The sequence below is a fragment of the Saimiri boliviensis genome, chromosome 13 (assembly GCF_048565385.1).
Source record: "Saimiri boliviensis isolate mSaiBol1 chromosome 13, mSaiBol1.pri, whole genome shotgun sequence".
Lineage (NCBI taxonomy): Eukaryota > Metazoa > Chordata > Mammalia > Primates > Cebidae > Saimiri > Saimiri boliviensis.
In genome coordinates, this window is record NC_133461.1 from 111,725,237 (window position 1) to 111,739,456 (window position 14,220).

The following is a 14,220-nucleotide window of genomic DNA, read 5'->3' on the forward strand; positions in this document are numbered from 1 at the left end:
TCTCTAATCTTGTCTTCTTGTTTTATTTCATTGAGTTGGTCTTCGACCTCTGATATCCTTTCTTCTGCTTGATCAATTCGGCTGTTAAAACTTGTGCATACTTCACGTAGTTCTCGTATTGTGTTTTTCAGTTCCATCAATTCACTTATTTTCCTCTCTAAATTTTGTATTCTTGTTGACATTTCATCAAACCTTTTTTCAAAGTTCTTAGTTTCTTTAGATTGTGTTAGAACAAGTTCTTTTAATTCACAGAAGTTTCTTATTATCCACGTTTTGAAGCCTGCTTCTGTAACTGGAACACACTCGTTCTCCATCAAGCCTTGTTTCGTTGCTGATGAGGAACTGGGATCCCCTGCTGAGGGAGAGGCGTTCTGATCTTGGGTATTCTCAGCCTTTTTTGACTGTTTTCTTCCCTTCGTTGTAGATTTATCCATCTGTGGTCTTTATAATTACCGTCTTTGTAATTGGGTTTCTGAGTGGACGTCCAACTTACTGATTCTCAGCGCCGAAATCTGAGCAACCCACTGCACCGACCAAATCAGCGGCGTTAAGATTAATGGTGCTTTTCCGACTCTGCACCAAGAACCGTCGCTCCAAGGCGCCGGCAAAACCGCCTCGCTGGTCACAAGAGTCGCGCTGGCGACCCGTGGGGCTCCTCCGCTGGGAATCTCCTGGTGCGTGAGCAACAAGAATTCATGTGAAGGTGTGGCGTCCTCTCGTTCTTTGCGTTTTCAGTGGGAGCTACAATCCCAAGCTGCTAGTGATCAGCCATCTTGGATCTCTCTCCCACTTTTCATTTTCATATTTCATGGACATGTGTTTAAATGCCTAGTGATCTAAATCCTTTTCATGGTTGCATAATGTTTTATTATATGGATGTATCACAATTTACTAGTCAGCTGCTGTAGACGTTTACGCTCCTTCTAATATTTGCTTTGAGCTCTTTATATCATTAAAAATTAACACCCTCAGCCAGGTGTGGTAGCTCACACCTGCAATCCTAGCACTTTGGAAGACTGAGGTGGGAGAATTGCTTGAGGATAGGGAATCACCAGCAGCCTGGTCAACATAGTGGCACTTTGTCTCTACTAAAAATTAAAAATAAAATGAGCTGGACATTGCAGTGCACACCTGTGGTCCCAGCTACTGGGGAAGCTGAGACTAGAGGATCACTTAAGCCTAGGAGGTTGAGGCTGCAGTAAGCTATGACCATACCACTGTAGTCCAGCTTTAATAACAGTAAGACTGTGTTTCTTAAATAAAATAAAAATTAGGTTGGAAGTCCTGGAGGTTGAGGCTGCAGTGAGCTGTGATTGTACCACTGTGGTCCAGCCTAGGCAATAGAGCAAGATTCTTTCTCAAAATAAAATAAAATAAAATAAAATAAAAATTAATCCTTTAGCATATTTCCGAGTAACACCTTCCCTCCTACATTTTTCCTAGAAGCTCTTGAATTTTGTTTGCTTTTCACATACCAGTTAAAACTTTTAACTACTGATGTCCATGTCATTCCTTCTTTTATTTTTTAAAAATGTCTTTTTGTCAATTCCAGTTGGATCTACCATGAAAGACTTCAGAGTCCAGGAAGAGACTGACTGGGCAGCATGTAACTCAGAAATGATCAAATAATAGTGCATGCATCAAGTGCAATGGGAGGCTCTTCTGGAGAGTGAAAGAAGTTTCCAGATACGGTGATGTTGAGGCCAGGTTTTGAAAGATGAGGAAGAGTCGTATAAGAGTGGGGAGGATAGGGGGAGGTGGAGGGATAGGGAGTGGGCTGGGGTGGGATGGAGTGGTCCCGGCAGGGAAAGCAGCCTGTAAAGACCTGGACAATTAAGATGGCACATGTCGTTCAGGGGATGGTGAATTAAGTGTGGCAGAAATGCTTTGGAGAGACAGTCATTTTCCAGGATGGAATTTTGCTCTAGAGACCTCATTCCAATTTGTAATATTTTGATGTTGTCATCCATCACTGTTCCTGTCAAATAGTTTGGAATAGGTGTGATGTTCATGATAACATAAAGCGTAGTATTTCATGAATTCTCCCAAAATCACAGGAAGGTGCCACAGTTATCCCCATTTTATGAAGGAAGTGATGAAGACTCAGGGATAATGAGTGCTCTGCCCAAGCTCACATGGATATTAAGACTGAGTCAGATGTAGGGTCTGGTTTGAGTTTAATGCTTGCTCTGTTGATGAGCACCACGTGTTGCTTCTCCTGTGCAGTTAAGCAGGTAGGTGAAAGAAAAACCCGTTTTTCTCTCTAATCACACACTTCTGACTGAATGTGTGTGTGGAGTTTCTACACCAAATTCTCCAGTGCTCTGGATATTAACTGAGTATCTCACAATACTGTTCTTCTTCCTGGAGCTGGTGCAGACCCTACAGGTTAGGGGCTCCATCCCATGTGACTACCCTCACTTCAGATTCCAATGGCAAGTACTAGGAGGTTTTCACCTTACTTTTGACCAACCTGTTACAAATCAGGGGTTTCCAAGACCACTTCTTGGATTTATTTGCTAGAACAGCTTACAGAACTCAGAAAAACAGCTTATTTTCTTTTTTCCTGAGACACAGTGTCTCAGTTTGTTGCCCAGGCTGGTGTGCAGTGGTGCAGTCCTAGCTCACTGCAGCCTCGCCTTCCTGGGCTGAAGTTGTCCTCCCACTTCAGCCTTTCTGGTAGCTGAGACTATGCACCTGCACCACCACATTTGGCTAATTTCTTTTAATTTTTGTAGAGATGGGGTTTTGTTTTGTTGCCCAGGCTGGCCACAAATTTTTGGACCCAAGCAATCTTCCCGCCTCAGTGACTTAAAAGTGCCAGGATTACAGATGTGAGCCTCCACACCTGGTCCATTCGTTTCCTATTACTGGTTCATTGTAAAGGATACATGTCAGAAACAGCCAATAAAAGAGATGTGCATCCTGGATGAAGTGGCTCACGCCTGTGATCCCAGCACTTTAGGAGGTCGAGTTGGAAGGATTGCTTAAACTCAGGAGTTTGAGATCAGCCTGGGCAATATGGTGAAACCCTGTCTCTGTAGTGTGGTGATGCATGCCTGTAATCTCAGCTCCTCAGGAGGCTTAGGCAGGAGAATCGCTTGAACCCAGAAGGCGGAGATTGCAATGAGCTGAGATCATGCTACTGCACTCCAGCCTGGGCTACTGAGTGAGACTTCATGCCCAAAAAAGAAATGAAAATAAATAAATCAATAACCAGTGCAGTGGTGTGCACCTGTAATTCCAGCTACTAGGAAAGCTGAAGTGAGGATGGCTTGAGCTGGGGGTTGCGGAAGCTTAGGTTGCAGTGAGCTGAGATTGTGCCATTGCACTCTAGCCTGGATGAAAGAGCCAGACCCCGTATCAAAGAAAGAAAAGAAAAAGAAGGAAGGAAGGAAGGAAGGAAATAGGGAAGGAGGGAAGCAAGGAGGGAGGGAGGGAAGGAAGGAGGGAAAGAAGGAAAGGAAGGACAGACGGACGGAAGGAAGGAAGGAAGGAAGGAAGGAAAAGAAACAAACAAACCAAGAAAAGAAATGAAACGAAAAGAAAAGAAGCAAGCCCAGTGGAAGGTAAGTGGGGAGGGGCACAGAGCTTCAATGCCCTCTGTTGAACATGCCACCCTCCCAGCACATCCTGTGTTTAGCCACCCAGAAGCTCTGCAAACCCTGTTGTTCAGGGTGTTTATGGAGGCTCTATTACACAAGCATGATTGATAAAATCTTTGGCCTTTAGTGATTAAGTCAGTCTCCAGCCCCTCTTCCCTCCTGGAGTTCAGTGGGTGAGGCTGAAAGTTTCAAGCCTCTACTCATGTGGTTGCTTCCTCTGTCAATCAGCCCTCCTCCTGAAGAAATCTAGGAGCATGCAGCCACCCATTCATTTCAGCGACATCCTGAAATGCATTCTTACCATGCTGGAGATCACAGAGTTCTTAGAGCATCTTGTATTAGAAAGCTGGGACCAAGATCAAATATTAAAACTAAAGATACTCCTATCACCTCTATCACTGAGGTCTTTATAAGCTTTAGAATCTCTGTGCCAGGAACCAGGAACAGAGACCAAATATGCATTTCTTTTCTTTTTTTGAGACAGAATCTCCCTGTGTCATCCAGGCTGGAGCAGAGTGATATGATGATAGCCCACTATAGTTCTGACCTCCTGAGCTCAAGCGATCTTCCCACCTCAGCCTTCCAAGTAGCTAGGACTACACATGCATGTCACCCATGCCCATCACCCATGCCCAGCTCATTTGTGTAGAAATGAGAATTAGTTATGTCTCCCAGACTGATCTCAAACTCCTGGGCTAAAGCCATCACCTCAACTCAGCCTCTCAAGTAGCTGGGACCACAGGTGCACACCACCATGTCCAGCTAATATTTATTTTTATACTTTTGTAGAAGTGGAGTCTCACCATGTTGTCCAGGCTAGTTTCAAAGTCTGGGCCTCAAGCATTCCTCCTACCTTGACCTCCCACAGTGTTTGGATTATGGGTGGGAGCCACCATTACCAGCAATCACAAAGATCTTTATAAAAGAAAGAGGGTAGGAGAGTCAGAATTGGAATAGGAGATCTGGTGATGGAAGCAGAGGTCAGAGAGGTAGATTTGAAGATGTTTCACTTCTGGCTTTGAAGATGGAGTTTGGGGCCATGATCCAAAGAATGGGGGTGGCTTCTAGAAGCTGGAAAAGCCACGGGAAGACTTCAGAGCCTCTAGAAGGAATACAGCCCTGCTGATACCTTAACTTTAGCCTTCATAGATCTAGTTTGAGCTTCTGACCCCCAGAACTATAAGATGGTAGATTTGTGATGTTTTAAGCAACAGTTTGTTTTAAGCAAACTACTCTACTAAATGTAGAGTAGTTTGTTGCAGCAGCAAGAAGAAATGAACATGAAGCCAGGCATGGTGGCTGATGCTGGTAATCCCAGCACTTTAGGAATCCAGGCAGGAAGATCACTTGAGGCCAGTTCAAGACAAGCCTGGGCAACTTAGGAGACCCTGTCTCCACAAAACATAAAACTGGCTGGCACAGTGCCTGAGTCCTGTGATCCAGATACTTTGGGAGGTTGAGCAGGGTGAATCATCTGAGGTCAGAAGTTTGAGACCAGCCTGGGCAATATGGCAAAACCCCATCTCTACTAAAAATACAAAAATTAGCTAGGCATGGTGGCACATACCTATAATTCCAGCTTCTTGGGAGGCCGAAGCTGGAGAATCACTTGAACCTGGGAGGTGGAAGTTGCAGTGAGCTGGGATTGCACCATTGCACTTCAGCCTGGGCAAGAAGAGGGAAACTTCATTTCAAAATAAAATAATAAGCCAATCACGATGGCATGCACCTATAGTTCCAGCTACTAGGGAGATTGAGGTGGGAGGACTGCTTGAGCCTGGGAATTTGAGGTTGCAGTGAGCTGTGATTGCACTACTCCACTCCAGCCTTGGTGACAGAGTGAGATCTTGTCTCCAAAAAAAAAGAAAAAGAAAGAAAAAGAAGATATCAACATGGTGGGAATGGGGACAGATGGCAATCTTAAATAGACTGGTCAAGGGTGGCCTCCTAAGTGAAAACTGAGCGAAGACTTGAAGGAGGGGAAGGAGCTGGCCAAGGTGCTGAGGGAAGAGCATTGTATTCAGAAACACCAGAATAGTGTCTTTGATGTGTCTGAGGCTCTGGAAGGAGGCCAGTGGAGCAGAAGGAGACAGCGAGAGAATTAGGGGAGGAAGCAAGGGAGTTGCTGGGCGGGGATCAGTACACATCTTGTAAGTCCTGGGAAGTTAGTGCTGGGTCTTTGGCTTTTACTTTGAGATGGGAACTGCGGGAGGCTTCTGAGCAGAGGTGACATGATCTGTCTCCCAGTTTAAAAGCATTCTCTGACTGCTTAGTTGAGAAAGAATGTGGAAAGATTTGGGTAGAAGCATGGGGGCCAAGCTGTGGCAGCATCCAGGTAGGAGATGATGGTGGTCCTGACCAGGGTCATGGCAGTGATGAGAGATGATCGGAGGAGAGAAGTAGGGGAGGAGGCCAGGGAGTTGGTGGCTGGGGATCTTCAGTACATGTTGAAGACCATCAACAGAATTTCCTGACAGACTGGATGTGGGGTGTGAGAGAAGGCAGGGATCAAGGTTTAGTTTGATTCTTATTCAATTATTACGCATTTTTTAAAACACTACTGCCTTTCCCAATCTTACCAAGTATAGGATGCTAGATTAAAGAAATCTCTTCAGGCTCAATGCAGTGGCTCATGCCTGTAGTCCCAGCTGTTTGGGAAGTAGAGATGAGAGTATCTTTTAAGGACAGGAGTTCAAGACCAGCCTGGGCAACATAGCAAGACCTCCTTGCTACAAAAATATTTTTCAAAATTAAATAAAATAAAATAAATGTAGCTAGGCATGATGTGTACTTGAAATCTCAGCTACTCAGGAGGTTGAGGTGGGCAGATCTCTTGAGGTGCAGAGTTTGAGACCAGCTTGGGCAACCTAGCAAGACTCCTCACTCTACAAAAACTTTAAAAAAAAATAGCCAGGTATAGAGGCACTCAACTGTAGTACCAGCACTGGGGAGCTGAGGCAGGAAGATGGCATGAGCCCAGGAGGTTGAGGCTGCAGTGAGCTATAAGTGCACAACTGCACTCCAGCCTGAGTGGCAGAGCAGGATCTTGTCTCACAATGCAAATAGAAATACAAATAAAATAATGAAATCTCAAGTCAGAGCCCTTTGGTTCTGCAGCCCTTGTAACTTCAGAGCCATGCAGTAGGGTTTTTATCACTGGAAATGAGGAGACCCCTGTCCAGTGCTGTTGCCTCACTAATCAGTGTTTTTAAAAATATATTAATCAGGCTGGGCATGGTGGTTTATGCCTGCAATCCCAACACTTTGGGAGAACAAGGCGGGTGGATTACCCGAAGTCAGGGGTTCAAGACCAGCTTTGCCAACATGGCAAAACAGCATCTCTACTAAAAAAATACAAAAATTTACCAGACATGGTAGTGGGTGCATGTAATCCAAGCTACTTCAGAGGCTGAGGCAGGAGAATGGTTTGAACTTGAGGAGCAGAGGGTGCAGTGAGCTGAGATTGCACTGCTTCACTCCAGCCTCAGTGAAAGAGTGAGACTGTTTCAAAAAAAAATGTATTATATCAACATGTAATGAATGGTTTTATTATTATTATTATTTAAGATGGAGTTTCACTCTTGTTACCCAGGCTGGAGTGCAATGGCGTGATCTTGGCTCACTACAACCTCCACCTCCTAGGTTTAAGCAATTCTCCTGCCTCAGCCTCCCGAGTAGCTGTGATTACAGGTGCCTGTCACCACACCTGGCTAATTTTGTGTTTTTAGTAGAGACAGGATTTCACCATGTTGGAGAGCTAGTCTCGAAATCCTGATTTCATGTGATCTGCCCACCTTGGCCTCTCAAAGAGCTGGGATTATAGGCATGAGCCACCATGCCCAGCCAATTTTATAATTAATATATAATGAATAATAAATATTTAAAAATTTTTGTTTTATATTAGTTATATCAACATATAATTGTTTTATTATTATGTAATGAATAAAAATATTTTTAATTTTTTTTCCTACTTTTTAACTTTAATATAATTATTTATATAAAGAAAAAGTCTTAAAGATCTTATATAAAGTTAAAAAATGTAAAGGGATGCTAGACCCCAAAAGATTTAGAACTTCTAGTTTAGAAATATTCAGAGTAAACCACATACAACTTGCTACTTGATCTATTTTCTTTCTTTCTTTTTTGTTGTAGGAGATGGGATCTCGCTCTGTCACCCAGGCTGGAGTACAGTGGTGCAATCGCAGCTCACTTCAGGCTTGAGCTCCTGGGCTAAGGATCCTCTGGCCTCAGCCTCTTTACTAGCTGGGACTGCAGGTGTACTGATGACACAGGTTAATTTTTAAATTTTTTCATAGACATGGGGGTCTCACTTTGTTGGTCAGGCTGGTGTCAAACTCCTGGCCTCGAGTGACCCTTCCACCTCCACCTCCCATCCACTGCAACAAGCACTTGTTCAATTTTCTAAAAAAATAAAAATTTCTAAAGTAAAGCTGTGGGATGATGGCAGGAAGATAAAAGAAAAAAAAAAAACAGAAAAATCAATTGTAGTGATTTATTCCCACATATTCTTTTGACAGCAAGAAAAACTTACAGTAGATACGTTTTTTACAAACAAACAAAAGGCAAATAAACAATGTTGTACAGGAACTTCAACACACACTATAATATTCCCACTTTACTGATATCAGTTATGGAGATTCTTCGTGGATCACTTAACTATCACCATCAGTAGTTGGATCTTCGGATCATTTTTATCAACTTCCTCATTTGTTTTCCCTCCAAGGTATGTCATATCATGACATACTGCTGCTGCACAAACGTGGCCAGGGCCATCCTATTAGACACATAGAATGCTTCCCTTATTTCTTTTTTTAGGCTCTGTCTCTGTGTTTTGCAATTTTCTTAGCTTTATTGTCAGAAACTTCAGAAAGTCAGTTGTACTAATTTATCAACATTTGCTTCATTAATTTATACTTTGCTTATAGGCGATTTTCCCCAACAGACCTCATTACAATCTCTAACCTGTTTTTTTTTTTTCTTTCTGAGACAGGGTCTTGCTCTGTTGTTCAGGCTAGAGAGCAGTGGCGCTGTCGCAGCTGACTCCAGCCATAATCTCCGAGGTTCAAGTGATCCTCCCACCTCAGCTTCCCAAATGGCTCAGACTATAGGTGTGTGCCACTATGTCCAGCCAATATTTGGACTTTTTCTATGCGTGGGTTCCAGAGGGCTGACTGCGAAATGTGAGTATGCATTAATTTTGGTATATGCTGAGATGTGGGGCTGGAAGTAATCTTCTCTTTATAAATCTTCTTTTTATAATTATGCTGTAGGATACATATTGTTCCATAGCCTTGAAAATGATAGTTTTCATGCCAAATAAATTTTAATTGAGTGGAATATTAATAATAAAAGTAGCAGCTGGCCAGGTATGGTGGCTCACACCATTAATCACATTTTGGGAGGCTGAGGCAGGAGAATGGCCTGAGGCCAGGAGTCTGAGACAGGCTGTGGTAACAAAGGAAGTCACTATCCCTACAGAGAAGTATATGAATTAGTCTAGTGTGGTGGCATGTGCAGGCTGAGACTACAGTGAGTCATAATCAGGCCTCTGCACTCCAGCCTGGGTGACAGAGTGAGGCTCTGTCTCAAAATTACAAAAAACTAGCAGCTAACAGTAACTGATCTTCACTTAACCACTCTGTCTTAAATTACTCCCAGATTTTCACTGTGTTTGTGCAGATGACCTTTTGTTTAGATTGAATTGTCTCCCAGGGTATTTCCAGAAGTAAGATTACTGTGAGCTGTGGTGAATGGACATTCTCATTGGCCTTGATACAAATTGACAAGGTTTTGGATGTCTCCCATCTATAGTTCCAGCACTAAGGCTAAGGAGGGAGGCTAAGGCAGGAGGATTGCTTGAGGCCAGCAGTATGGTGAGATACTGTCTCTATTATTTTAAAAAATTGCCAAGCTTTACCTTGGAAGGCTTATATACAATTGAAACATCCCCCATAGTATAAGAAAGTGCCCATTTCACTCTATTTTTGCCAGCACATGGCATTATAATTTAATGCATTATTTTTAAAAATTATTTTAAATAGATAAAAGACATCATGTTGCTTTATTTATATGTCACATTTCAACATCTTTCCTTATCTTAGCTTATTAGCTCTATTTCTTTTCTGCCTTTAAATGGTTGTCTTCGTTGTTTTGTTCTTTGGGACAGGGTTTGCTCTGTCACCCAGGCTTGACTGTAGTGGCATAATCATAACTCATTGCAACCTTGACCTCCCAGGCTCATACTAACCTCCCTCTTCAGCTTCCTGAGTAGCTGGGACTACAAGTGTAGTAATTTTTTTCTATTTTTTGGATAGAGACAGGGTCTCGCTGTGTTTCTCAGGCTGGTCTCTAGCTCCTGCCTCAAGCAATCCTCCTGTATTGGAGTCTTAAGTGGCTGGAATTTCAGGCATGAGCCACCATGCCTGGCCTTGGCTAGTCCTACATACTCGCTAGAGTTCTCTTTACTTTGTGCTACCCAATCTTTCATTATGCTGTTCCCCTGTTAATAATGAATAATTCTCTATATTAAATTTTACTGCTTTAAACTTTTGAGTGGTTTATGTCTCATGATTGGACTCTGACTAATACAGAGTTGATGTTAGGAAGGGTCCCAGGAGATAGACCCATGCAGATGGGATTAGGGCATAGGTTTGGTTATCCAAGGGGCAGTGCTGAGCTTCTTGCCAATAGGAAATGGGATGCTGGTGATTTTGGGGAAGTGACCTTATCATGATTCAAGCTACCACTTACTGCTGATTGTGATGAAATGCCAGTGGATGTACTTGAGCAGAGGTGCCCAACCCCTGAGCCATGGAACTGTAAGGAACCACACAGCAGGAGGCGAGTGATGTCTAGTGAGGGAAGCTTCATCTGTATTTACAGCCACTCCCTGTTGCTCACATTCCTGCCTGACCTCCACCTTCTCTCGGATCAGCAACAGCATTAGATTCTCTTAGGAGCACGAACCCTATTGTGAACCAGGCATGCGAGTGATCAACGCTGCATGGTCCCTGTGAGAATCTAATGCCTAATGATCTGTCACTTGCTCCCATCATACTCAGATGGGACCATCTAGTAGCAGAAAAACAGGCTTAATATGTCCACTAATTCTATATTATGGTAAGTTCTATAATTATTTCATTATATATCACAACATAATAATGGAAATAAAGTGCCCAATAAATGTAATGTTATTGAATATTTTGGCTCTGCTCCTACCTCCCAGCAGCCTCTCCAGGCCTAGAAATTTTTCCAGTTGACCTCTATAGGCCAAGCTCGTAGCTCACAATGGTCCATTTAGGTCCATACCCAGCCTCATGGCTGTCTTTGCAGATGAGGCTACTGCCTCACAGCAGCCTCCACGGGCCCAGGTTCATCATTACAGTGGCCTCTCTAGGCCCAGCTCCTGCCTCCCAGCCTTCTCTCCAGGCCCAGAACTTCCTCAAGTCGACCTCATCAGGCCCAGCTCCTGCCTTTTATCATCCTCGCAAGGGTCAGCTTTTGCTTTACAACCACCTTCCAAGACACCACTTCCGTTTGACAGCGGCCTCTTGAGGCCCAGCTCCTCCCTCCCAGCAGCTCCTCCCTCCCAGCAGCTCCTCCCTCCCAGCAGCTCCTCCCTCCCAGCAGCTCCTCCCTCCCAGCAGCTCCTCCCTCCCAGCAGCTCCTCCCTCCCAGCAGCTCCTCCCTCCCAGCAGCTCCTCCCTCCCAGCAGCTCCTCCCTCCCAGCAGCTCCTCCCTCCCAGCAGCTCCTCCCTCCCAGCAGCTCCTCCCTCCCAGCAGCTCCTCCCTCCCAGCAGCTCCTCCCTCCCAGCAGCTCCTCCCCTACAATGGCCTCTTTAGTCCCAGCTCTTGTCTCTGGGTGACTTACCTGGGCCCAAGCCGTCCACAAGTCAGCCTCTCAAGGCCGAGTCCTTCTTCCCAGCTGTGCCTACAGGGCCAGCTCCTGCCTTACAACAACCTCCTTTGGCTCTGCTCCTGCCTAGCTCCTGGTGGCCTTTTTAGGCCAAAAACTGCCTCAAATCAAGCTCTCCAGGCCCACCTTCAGCCTCCTAATGGCTTGGACAGGCCCAGCTCCTGAGTGACAGTGGCCTCTCCAGCCCAGCTCTTGTCTCCCAGTGGCCTCTCCAGGCCCAGCTTTTGCCTCACGAAGGTCTTCCCTGAACAGGTTTTTACCCACCTCCTGGTCCTGCCTCACACTAACCTCATTAGGCCCAGCTCACAGGGGCCTCTGCAGGCCCAGCTCCTGTCCCCTGACGGGCTGTCCAGGACCAAAACTTCCTCAAGCTGGCCTTTTTTGGACACAGCTCCTGCCTCTCCTGGCCTCTTTAGGCAAAGCTCATGCCTCTCGATGTCCTCTTCAGGCCCAGTTCCTGCATCTCAGCCTCACCAGACAACTTTCTCAAGTCTGCCGTTCCAGGTCCAAATCCTGCTTCCTCTCGACCTCCGCAGGCCCAAACCCTGCCTCACAGCAGATTCTCCAGGCCCAGCATGTGCCTCACCACAATGCCTGCAGGCCAAGCTGCTACCTTTCAGCAGCCTTGACAGGCCCAGCTCCTGCCCCACAACATGCTCTCCAGGCTGGAATCTTCTGGAAGTCGGCCACTCCAGGCTGAGCACTTGCCTCACACTGGGCTCTTCAGGCCCAGCTTATGCCTCTTGGCAGCCTCCCCAGGCCCAGCTCCTGCTCCCATCTGCCTCTGCAGGCCTAACCTCTGCCTCGCAGCAGACTCTTCATGCCCAGCATCTGCCTCACTGTGGTCCCACCAAGCCAAGCTCCTGCCTTTCAGCAGCCTCTGCCCTCCCAGCGCCTCCCACCCAGTGGCCCCTTTAGGCCAAGCTCATGCCTCACAGGTGCCTTTCCAGACCCAGCTTTTGCCTCATGGCAAGCTTTCCTGGTCAAGTTGCTGCCTGTCCCCCGGCAGCCTGGATAGGCACAGGTTCTGCCTCACACTGGCCTCTCTGTGCAAAGCTTATGCCTCACAATAGCATCTCCAGATGCAGCTTTTGTCCCAGAATGGCATCTCCAGGCCAAAAACTTCAAGTCAGCCTCTCTAGGCCCACCTACTGCCTCCTGGTGGCCTCTGAACACCCAAATCCTTCTCAAGTTGGCCTCTCCTGGCCGAGAGCCTGCCTCCCATTGGCCTCTAAAACCCCAGTCTCTGCCTCACGGAGGCTTCTCCAGGCACAACTAAATGTCTTAGCTGACTGTACAGTCACACCTGGTGCTTCATAAAAACCTCTTTTGGCCCAGCACCTGCCGATTTGCCAGCAACAACTATAGGCCAAAGCTGTCCTTAAGTTCACCTCTCCAGGCCAAACATCTGTCTGCCAGTGGCATGTAAAAGCCCAGCTTTAGCTTGAGAACACCCTCTGCAGAACCCACACTTTACTTCTTGAGCCTTTTGGCAGCCTCTCTGGACCGAGCTCATGCCTCTCGCAGCTTCTCCAGGCCCAGGCGCTGCCTCCCAGAGTCCTCTCCGGGCCCAGCCCTGCTCCCGGCTACATCAATAGGCCCACCTCCTGCCTCACAATGAACTCTATGGACTCAACTCCTGCCCAGCTCCTGGCAGCCTTTGTAGGCCCAAAATGTCCTCAAGTCAAGTTCTCCAGGCCCACCCAGCCCATGCCTCACGGTGGCCTCTCTAGGCTCAGCTCCTGCCCTTTGATGGCATCTCCAGGCCCCAAACTTCCTCAAATCAGCTTCTTTCTGCCTGGCTCTGGCCTCTTCCCAGTGGCCTTGGCAGGCCCAAATGGCCCTGAAGTCGGCCTCTCCAGGCCCAGCTTCTGCCTCCCATCAGCCTCTCCAGGCTCAGCCTCTGCCTCCCTCATGGTGGCCTCCCTAGGCCCAGCTCTTACGCCCTGCTTCAAGTAATCTGCCTGCCTCAACCTCCCCAAATGCTGGAATTACAGGTGTTAGCCACCCACACCCAGGCGCTTTGTACTTTTCTATGGGACTTGGATTTTATATAATAATTCCAAATAATTTTCACAAGAGCCTTTGTTATTCTAAACTTCTAAACATTAAGCAGTGATTAAGAATGAGCTACAGAAAGTAGTATTTATTCAGCACCTACTATATACTAGACATTTTGCATATGGTGGACCACCTAATTGATATATCAAGGCAGAAATTATAATCTTTATTTTCCAGGAGGCAAAACTGAGGCTTACAATTACTTCTTAACTCTAGAGTTACACAGCTACTGCTTCCAGCAGCCTGCCCCCTTCTGGTTTTATCAAATTCAACCCTGTATTTCTACCTCCACATGTGTGTGCAAGAATGTACACACACACACACACACACACACACACATTTTTCTGCAATAAGAACTTGTCCTGAGAGAATGAGGGAATGTGTTCTCTTTCCTTGTCCACAAGGGGGCGCAGTTCTAAGGGCCAGAACTTGCCTTGACAGAATGAGGGAATGTACTCTCTTTCCGTGTCCACAAGGGGGCGCAGTTCTAAGGGCCAGAACTTCCTAGCACCATGTGCCCCTCCCATCTGTCTCCCTCTGGGAAGTTCAATGGTTTATGTTTGAATTTTATGGGTGCAGGAACAAACTAAGTCAACCACTCCAGCAGAAGTTCTAAAG

At 46.1% G+C, this 14,220-nt stretch overlaps 1 pseudogene; it reads left to right on the plus strand.

The window, feature by feature from the left end:
* Positions 1 to 11,976: 11,976 nt before the first annotated feature.
* On the plus strand, positions 11,977 to 12,820 carry LOC104653331 (uncharacterized; annotated as a pseudogene).
* Positions 12,821 to 14,220: the final 1,400 nt, after the last annotated feature.